The sequence below is a fragment of the Bidens hawaiensis genome, unplaced genomic scaffold (genome assembly GCF_021521415.1).
Source record: "Bidens hawaiensis isolate Kalapana, Puna unplaced genomic scaffold, B.hawaiensis_p1.1 tig00001382_1, whole genome shotgun sequence".
Classification (NCBI taxonomy): Eukaryota; Viridiplantae; Streptophyta; class Magnoliopsida; order Asterales; family Asteraceae; genus Bidens; species Bidens hawaiensis.
The window spans coordinates 737,831-747,103 of NW_027491078.1; positions in this window are offsets into that span (position 1 = coordinate 737,831).

Below are 9,273 nucleotides of genomic sequence, written 5' to 3' on the forward strand. Positions count from 1 at the left end.
ATATATTATTCCTTTTAATTAAGACATACATTGTTTTAATTAAGACATGCATTTTGTGTAAGATGTTTTTTAAACAAAACACGTGCAATAAACTATAGTTGAAGAGAACTACTTTTTGAACACTTTGGATAGACAACACTATATTCTTTGTGAAGAGGTATGTATCCGCCTCAACACCGAGCAAGGCGGGTCAACCCACAAGATAAAGACATTATGAAGGCACAAAGCCAAAACCTATGCGAATGGGTTCATACAAAACATGCTCAGGCATCATATGCCCAGGCACACATATGCTCGCGCATCACATATGCGCGCGGCGCATCAGCGCGCGGCGCATATCACATGCCCGTGTATATCGCATCTGCCCAGGCACACATATGCTCGCGCATCACATATGCGCGCAGCGCATCAGCGCGCGGCGCATATCACATGCTCGTGCATATCACATCTGCGCATGAAATATCTGCGCGTGAGAATAAAGAGAAGACCCCGCGCATCCTCAGGGTGAGCGCATATCATACGTGCACATAATCAACCTCGTCCTTATCCAAATCAGGATTAGGGCAACCTTGATTGTGCACATCAGACAACCTTCCAGAAGGCATCTTTTTAAGGAGAAAGAATATGCTGATGTTGATAGCTGCCAAATGAAAGGTTGACAACTCAGCATGACACATGTGTTACCACGTGATTACAACCAACGAGAAAGCGCCAGGTGTCCCAGAGGACACGTGGCGCAGTGCGATTGGAGGAAGCCAACGAGGTTGAGCCCAACCGGTGGTAACCCTAGCACTATAAATACAGCATCAACTCCACTTTGATGACACATTCATACTCAATCATTGACAGTTACAAGCAGTGATAACACATTCAATCATATTGAATCACATTCACTCACAGTCAGTTACATACAAAACAGACAGTCTCACAATCAGAGGGTATTGAGCAATTAAGCAATACTCTTGAGATTCTCTGACACACATTATTATCTTCTCCATAAATATACTGATTCTCACGCCGGAGGGTTACCCCAAAGAGGACCCCTCTGTCCCTTTCTGAGGGGTAAGTAACGGCGCTGTTCATTTTGTAGGTGGAAGAACACTGATCCAGAAAAACCATCGGTGAAATAGTATAATCACACCCGAGGAAAGTAGATCTGCTACCAGTGAGTAGATCCACGTTTCTTCATTGGCGCCATCCACTGTTACAAACGGCAATCAGATCTCATCAGATCTATAAAAAAAAAAAATCAATCACCATGGTTTCTGGAGTTCGTAACGTTGATCAAGCTCTGGAGGATATTGAACGTGAGGGTGTTAACGACGGACAGCAGGTTCTGAGGGTTCCGCGTGATTCTACGCGTACCACCAGCAACCGTCCCTTCGTCACAACCCCTCACGGCCAGACTGAAACTCCTCCAGACGATCTCACGTTACAAAATATGGCCGGCGCGAAGCTGAAAGGACCAATGGGTCCAGAAGATGAAGCAAATGATCCGAATGAATGGCTCATAAACGAGCAGCGGCGTCTGATTGAAAAGTACAACGAAATGGTCAAGCAGAAGAAGCTAGCCGACCAAACACAAAGGCAAGCTTTTGATAAGCAGACTACAAAGAGGCCGCGCGCGCCGGAAGAAGGACATTCTGTTCACACTGCACACACTGAGTTCAGTGATGAAGAAGTGCATAGCATGAGGAAGACACGGGATACTCATGCAGGAGGCTCACAGCTCCGCGCGCCTGTGAACATGGCGCCTGGAGCCAGAGCAGATCTGGATCTGCACATGCCGTACAGCCCACCGGTCAGAGGGCAAGTGGACGTAACCACGCCCTACAGACCAGCCATCCTGGTAAAACACTCAAAGTTTACTGCGCGCATCGCGCAGGCTCCCATCCAGCACAAGACAAAGATGCCAAGTGGTCTGGGCAAATATGATGGCACAACAGATCCAGATGACTTTTTGCAAGGTTTCTATAACACGGGAAACCTAGAGAGCTGGACGATGCCAACATGGTGTCATATGTTTGCTCGCTGCCTCACGGGCGCAGCGCGGGTATGGTTCGAAAGCTTGCCGACAGGGCAAATTGATGGGTTCGAGGAACTATTAGAAAAGTTCCAAGCCCACTTCGTACAGCAGCGCAGGCACACGCGCGATCCTGATGACATCATGCACTGCATACGCAGGAATGATGAAACGATTGAAGATTACATCACTCGTTTCAATCATGAATCCCTGGCAATCGGGGGTATAACTGAGCAGCTCCTGCGCGTGGCCTTTATACAAGGCGCGCGCAGTGATCAACTCCGCCGGGCTCTCGTAAGCAAAGATGGTATGCCCACCACGTGGGCCAAGTTAATGGAGGCATCGCGAGTTTTCGCGAGAAATGAGAAACAGATTGCCCAAGATAGGGCAAGAGAAAGAGCGCATCAGGCAGAATCACCGCGCAGCAAAGAGAAGAGGGCCAAACAGAACTCTGTATGGTCCAGGTTGCAGCCAACAAGTTTTTCTTCCGCGGAAAAACAAGCGCAACCAACCTCACCCCAGCCCCAAAAAGAAGTTCGTAATCGCGGGGAGGGTGACAAGAGGGAGGGCGGCAGAGATCCTAGCAGACCTCTGCCAAGAATATGGACGCCCCTCACTAAAACACCTTCACAGGTGTTAAGTACTGAGAATGTCCAATTCAAGCCCCCCAAGCAACTACACTACAAGGGACCGCAAAACAGTGGCAAATATTGTGAATTTCACAGGTCCCCGGGCCACAACACCGACGCATGCCATCATTTAAAGGATGCGATCGAGAAGGATGTAAAGTCAGGCAGGCTGGCTCACTTGGTAAAAAACCAAAGAATAGAAGATGAGCAACCGGAAGGAGCCTCTGCCAGCAAGAAATACAAAAGAATCTGTGTGGCTGAGGGGGGACGACAAGGGCAGACGTCAAAAAAGAGAAGCGCGCAAATTCACGGAGATTGGCGCGAGCAGCAAGTCATCTTCCCAAGAATCAGGGGAGGCCCTTCAATAAGCAGTCCTCTCGTCATCACCACACACATTGCTCATTACGAAGTGTCAAAGGTCCTGGTGGACACTGGAAGCGAATCTGACATTATGTATGAGCAGTGTTTCAGAAAGTTAGACCCGGCAGACCAAGCGCGGCTCGAAATTGTGAACGCACCAATCTGTGGTGTCTCAAATGAAATCATACATCCCCTAGGCCAGATTCAGTTTGAACTAACTATGGGGGATGATGAGCACAAGCGAGCCGAAGTTGTCAACTTCTTGGTCTTGCCCACCACGTCATGCCACAATATGATCCTGGGTAGGGGAACGATTGCCCAATTTAATGCTGTACCGTCGCCAGCGCACGGCGCATTGGGGTTCCCTACACCAACAGGCGTAACATTTGTTTACCGCGATCATTTGTGCGCAGTGACAAGCACGCCGCGGGAAGGGAGAATGAAACTTCCAATGGCTGACAATGCGCCAGAGAAGTGGATTTTAAACCCAAAATTCCCAGAGCAAACGGTCACAATTGGCGCTACCATTTCAGACGAAACGAGATTGAGAATGAAAAAGTTGCTCACAAAATACACGTCGGTTTTCGCGTGGCAACACTCCGATATGACGGGGGTCCCGCGAGACTTGGCGCAACATTCTCTTAACACGTTCAAGTCGGTGGAGCCAATTGCTCAGAAAAAGAGAATCATGGGGGATGAAAAGGCGAAGGCCATGAATGAGCAAGTGGAGGACCTGTTGCGCGCAAACATCATCCGCCCGATCTGATACCAGACATGGGTAGCCAATCCTGTGATGGTAAAGAAAAGCAACGGGTCATGGAGAATGTGTATTGACTTCAAGGACCTCAACAAAGCATGTCCGAAAGACTGTTACCCCCTCCCAAACATCGACGCAAAGGTGGACTCCGTGGCGCCATTCAAGCTCAAATGTTTCCTGGATGCCTACAAAGGCTATCACCAGATTCAAATGGCACCACAGGATGAAGACAAGACTGCATTCAGAACCGACAAGGGTGTTTTTTGTTACACAAAAATGCCCTTTGGTTTAAAGAATGCGGGCGCAACCTATCAGAGACTTATGGATTCGGTTTTCAGTGAACAAATCGGAAGAAATCTAGAAGTCTACGTTGATGATTAGGTGATCAAGAGCAGGGAGGAGAGACAAATGCTCAAAGACATCGAGGAAACTCTTCAGCGCCTAACGGAAGTTAACATGAAGCTCAACCCGAGCAAATTTACTTTCGGCGCAGAAGAGGGGAAATTTCTTGGTGTAATGGTCACTAAGGATGGTTTCAAGGTGAACCCTGAAAAGGTGGAAGCCATCCTTGACATGCCTTCACCATCCACCATGAAAGAGGTTCAGAAGCTGAATGGTAGATTGGTGTCAATCAACAGGTTCCTAGCGAACCACGCCAGCAAATCTACTCCATTCGTTAACACCTTGAGGAACTGTTTGAAGAAGAGCCAATTCAAGTGGACGCCTGAGGCTGAGCAAGCTTTCACTGAGATAAAAGAATGTCTCATAAAGTTGCCAGCGCTCACAGCTCCACTTCCTGGCGAAACCCTTACATTGTACCTGTCAGCTGGAGACCGCGCGATCGGCGCAGTATTATTGGTGGATCGCAAGGGGATCCAAACGCCAATATACTATGTGAGTCGGGTGCTCACAGACCCTGAGACGCGCTATTCCATCATGGAAAAGTTAGTTTTGTCACTAACACACGCGTCGCGCAAGCTCCATAGATACTTCAATGGTCATCCTATTGAAGTTCTGACTGGTTACAACATCCAGCAAGTCTTGCGACGCCCCGCGCTCTCCGGAAGGCTGACAAAGTGGGCGCTGGAATTAGGTGAACACACGATCACTTATAAGCCCCGTCCAGCGATAAAGGGTCAAGTTTTGGCGGATTTCATCACGGAAATCCCAGAGGGAAAGATTGAAGAAGCTCAGCGCGAGGTAGACCCTCCGCGAGCAAATGATGAAGAAGATGTTTGGAGGCTATTCACTGATGGAGCCTCCAACAGCGAAGGGTCCGGCGCAGGCCTCAAACTGGTGGACCCTGATAATCATGAATATACTTATGCTATTAGGTTGGACTTCAAGAGTACCAACAATGAGGCTGAGTATGAAGCCCTGCTGGCTGGTCTGCGCATTGCGCGCAAGTTTGGAGTTAAAAGGCTAGAGGCCCATGTTGATTCTTACTTGGTAGCTGCTCAGGTCAACGGCCTATATGACGCCAAGGAGAACACAATGCCTCTATATCTAGAGCAGGCAAAAAAGTTCGTTGAGCAGTTTGACTTCTTCAGAATCATACACATCTCGCGCAGCGAAAACAAGTCCGCTGACGCGTTGAGTAAGATGGCATCAACTAATTTTGATCACTTTGGCAAAGATGTCAGGGTGGAAGTGATGAGCAACCCGTCAGTGCAAACGCAATCGGTCATTGTAATTCATACAACCCCTTCATCCTGGATAACTCCAATAATGGAATTCCTGAAGGAGGGGACGTTACCGGATGATCGCGCACAGGCGAGAAAGATAAGACACAAGGCGCAGAACTATGAACTACTTGATGGTACATTATATCGGCGCTCTTATCTTGGACCGCTCATGAAATGCCTGGATGCTGAAGAAGCAAGCTATGTGATTAGGGAGATTCATGAAGGAATCTGTGGAATACACGCTGGTCCGCGCATGGTGGTTGCCAAGGCAATGAGCTCAGGCTACTATTGGCCAGGCATGTACTTGGATGCGCTAAAAGAAATCCAAAAATGCAAGGCATGTCAGAGCTACGCGCCAAACACCATGCGTCCAAAGAACAACTTGATTCCAGTGACCTCCGCATTGCCTTTCCACAAATGGGCCATTGATATTGTGGGGCCCCTGCCGCAAGCGCAAGGGCGAGTGAAATTTTTGGTAGTGGCGATAGACTATTTCACAAAATGGGTTGAGGCCAAGCCACTAGCAAAAATCACAGCTGAGGCGATGAAGCAATTTATCTGGAGCCACATCATTTGCCGTTTTGGCCTTCCTATGGAAATTGTGAGCGACAATGGCAAACAATTCACTGACAGGAAGATATCAAGCTGGCTCAAAGAATTGCACATCAACCAAATCTTCACGTCGGTCTACCACCCTCAGGGGAATGGCCAAGTGGAGCGCGCGAATCAAAGTTTGCTAAATGGGCTGAAGAAAAGGTTGGAGGGAGAATCCCATTCTTGGGTGGAAGAGTTACCTAATGTCCTGTGGGCGCACATGACATTAAGCAAAACTAGCAATGGCGAATCCCCGTTCAGCCTAACCTATGGGACAGAGGCTATGATCCCAGCAGAAATTGGATGCCCATCCCATAGGGTACTCATGATGAGCAAAACTGATAACGAGCGCGAAAGAAGATTGGACCTTAACTTGCTTGAAGGGCGCAGAGAAGCGGCTATCATCAATGAAGCCAGATACAAGAAAAAGCTGGAAAAATATTATAATCAGCGCGTTAAAGAGTGCCACTTCAAGAAAAATGATTTTGTCCTTCGAAACAATGAAGCTAGTCGCGCAATACCCCCAGGAAAAATGTCCCCCAATTGGGAGGGACCTTATCAAATTTCAGAAGATTTGGGGAAAGGCGCGTACACTTTAAAAGATTTGAATGGAAAAAAGATACCGCGCGCGTGGAACGCGGCACAACTTAGAAAATGCTTCATGTAAAAAGTTCAAATATGTAATCAAGGCTTTTAAGCCATCATGAATGATGATTCGCGCTATCTTTCAATATTTGTCGCGCTATCTTTCAATATTTGTTCTATTACCTTTGCATACATGTTTCACACTTCCTTTATTAATTTGGAACAATATGACAACACTATATTGACTTCAAAGCAAAATAAAGCGAAGTAAAACATACATGCGCGAGCCTTAGCTCAAACGCGTTAACGAGTCTTAACTCTAAAACGCCAGGGCCTTAGCCCAAACTTACGAGCCTTAGCTCAAACACGTTAATGAGTCTTAACTCTAAAAACGTCAGGGCCTTAGCCCAAAACAAAGAGCCTTAGCTCAAAACACTCACAAACATCCATCTTACATCCCGCGCAGCCTGATCATAAAAATCCTTAAACACAACTAAGGCAAAGTACATGCCATATCATGTTAAGGTCTCAGGTCGAGGTCGCGCGCGGAATCATAGTGGATATCTGAGTAACACACGCTGACATGTAATGGCTAAACTCATACTTCCATATAAATACCGCGCGACAACGACGCGCAAAAAAGAAATAATGAAAAGTTAGCGCGCATGTCAGCATAAACAAGATACTGCGAAACCACAAACAAAATAGAACAGAGGTTAAGTGAATAATTTCCTTACAACCTTGTTCTTATTTTAACGTGCAAGCATATCTTATATCTATACAAGCAAACATGAAGAGATGAATGGAAATGCGCAAGATGTGAAAAAGAGAAAACAAGTTTCATTCCATTGGATTGAAATTTACAAGTATGATGAGTTACAAATTACAAGTATAAAAAATTAAATATGTAAAATTTGATGAAGGGCTTCTCAAGTCTCCACGTCGACGTCAGCCACTTCATCACCTTCATCATCTCCCGCAGCATCTGACGCGGCCTGCTCCTCGTCTCCGAACTGACCATAGTCAAGTTCTTCCTCCTCATTGGAGTCTTCTATCACGACGGTGGCAGGAGCAGATTTATTCGCAGCGCCAGAGCCGCTGGCAGGGGCAACATCCCCCACGCCACCATCATCGCCACCAGCCCTCTCGCATTCATCGAGCAACTTCTTTAGCGCGCCGAGGTCGGGCTGGTCAGCAAGCGCAGCTATCTGCAAAATCATTAGAAAAGTATTGAGTACAAAACACTTGAAAAAATTAGTCAAGTAAAACTCATTAAGGTCAAGGTACCTGCATAAGGATGGGGATGGGAGTATTCATGTACTTTTCCCCCACCGCGGCCATGTCCGCGCAGGCCGCGTCGCTCTTGTAAGGGTACTCGGATGGGTTCTTCTTCAACATGCCATAGTCATACCCATCCGTAAACCCTTCAGCTCGGCCCACCAAGCGCGCGGCGGCATTGCAGTCCATCACAAGGGCCTGAAACTCGGCGGAATATTTCATCGCCAAAGCGCAGCGAGTTATGCCCTGTGACACCAGCCATTGGCGATCCTGCGCGAGGCCAGCAACAGACGTCTCGAGGACAGGAACCTGGGAGTTTAATAACTCAACAGTTTCCTTAGTCTTTTGTAGCTCCTCCTTATCAAACGCTGCTGCCGCCAAGATTTTTTCTTTCTCCGCCTGCGCAGCACCAAGTGCTTCCTGGCTGGACGCCGCCGTCGCCAAGGCCTCATCTCTATCGGCCTGCGCGGCCGCCAACTCCCTCTTCAGGCGCGCAACCTCGCTCTCCAGTGATGATTTTTCAGTGATACTCTGGACGATAGCTTGGTCACGCGCCTCAGCCTGCTGTTCCAAGACACGCACTCTACGCGCGTACTTGGCAACTTCGGCCTCCGCCAACTGCTGCTTCTCCCGCGCAGCTTGGAGCTCATGCCCGCGCTTAATATAGGCGGTGTTGGCACTTGCTCTATTTTCGCTGAGCTCCGCCTGGAGTTTCTCAGCTCGTGCGCGAGCATCAGAAAGGTTCCAGGCAGCCACCTTAGCCTCTTGCTGGGCTGCCACAAGAGCATCGCGTACTTTAATATAATCGCGATGAAGCTCTTGGGAGGCAGCAAAGAAAGCTGACCCAACGAAAATGTGATCGTTGAGCAAGTCAGCGCGAGTGCGCTCCTCCTGATAACTCCTTTCAGTAGGAGGCACGGCATGAGCCCAGAAGTCCTCGCATACGCCCATGGATTGGAAGGAACTTTCTTCATTAATATTCCATCTCGGGCGATAAACGTGGTCACCTTCCTACAAAACACAAGAAATGTTCTAAGTCATAAAACATACTTATATGGAGGTACGCGCAGCGGAGCAACAAATTAAAACATACCTGCGGGGATGAAGCAGAAAAGTCAGCGCCAGCCCCACCAGAAGTATGCGCTGCGAAGACTTGTGGCATCGCAGGGCTGGCGCGGTCTCCCAAGGAGTCCTCAGCTTGAGCCCCCTCATCCTCCTCATCTTCTTGAATAGGCCTCTTCTCCTGCGACCTGGGGGGCTCCAAACCAGCCTCGCGGAGAGGGCTGCGCGTAGGAGGAGGCGAGGGAGGTCTCGACGCCGCCAGTTCGGCGCGCAATACGGCTTCCTGCTCTTTTGTAACCC